Below are 1,207 nucleotides of genomic sequence, written 5' to 3'. Positions count from 1 at the left end.
TGTCAAGAACAGCTCAAATAAGCAAAGAGAAACGACAGTCCATCATTACTTTAAGACATGAAGGTCAGCCAACTCTGAAAAGTTTCTTCAAGTTTAGTCACAAAAACCATCAAGCGCTATGATGAAACTGGCTCTGATGAGGACCGCCACAGGAAAGGAAGTCCCAGAGTTACCTCTGCTGCAGAGGATAAGTTCATTAGAGTTACCAGTTTCAGATTGCAGCCCAAATAAGTTCAAGTAACAGATACATCTCAAAATCAACTATTCAGAGAATCAGGCCTACATGGTTGAATTTCTGCAAAGAAATCATTACTAAAGGACATCAATAAGAAGAAGATACTTGCTTGGGCCAAGAAACACGAGCGATGGACATTAGACCGGTGGAAATCTGTTCTTTGATCTGATGAGTCCAAATTTGAGATTTTTGGTTCCCCCCACTGTGTTTTCGTGAGACGCAGAGTAGGTGAACAGATGATCTCCACATGTGTGGTTCCCACCGAGAAGCATGGAGCGGGAGGTGTGATGGTGTGAGGGTGCTTTGCTGGTGACACTGTCTGTGATTTATTTAGAATTCAAGGCACACTTAACCAGCATCGCTAGCACAGCATTCCGCAGCGATACGCCATCCCATCTGGGTTGCTCTGAGTGGAACTAAAATTTGTTTTTCAATAGGACAAGGACACAAAACACACCTCCAGGCTGTGTGAGGGCTATTTGACCAAGAAGGAGAGTGATCAAATCAAATTGTATTTGTCACATGCGCCGAAAATAACAGGTATAATATTACAGTGAAATGCTTACTTACAAGCCCTTAAACCCAGACTTGAGACCACATAGCCACTCCACTGAATAGCAGGCTAGTGATTGCTTTGCAATGCTTGTAGTTAGCCGATGATTCCTTTCAAACCATTTATTGTTGAATTTGCAATTTCCAACTTGTTGTGTAATGTTTATGTCCAATGGCCGATGAGCACGATACATTTTATCTATAATTTTTCTTAATTGTTTCTCTTCATATGACATTGATTAAAAAACGATTTGCCAGTAGATTGTCGACTTGATTCATGATTATGACTTTTTGAAAGTATAATGTCCAATCAAAGCTGACGTGATTTGACGTCATTTTATCTGTGGCCTTTAGCCTTCTTGGATAGGCACTTCTAATGTAACTCTATGGCAGCACCCAAGGGGCTTTACATTTTTAAGC

This window comes from Oncorhynchus mykiss, chromosome 5 (genome assembly GCF_057628025.1).
Source record: "Oncorhynchus mykiss isolate SJ-2025 chromosome 5, ASM5762802v1, whole genome shotgun sequence".
NCBI lineage: Eukaryota > Metazoa > Chordata > Actinopteri > Salmoniformes > Salmonidae > Oncorhynchus > Oncorhynchus mykiss.
This window is presented reverse-complemented; position numbering follows the sequence as displayed.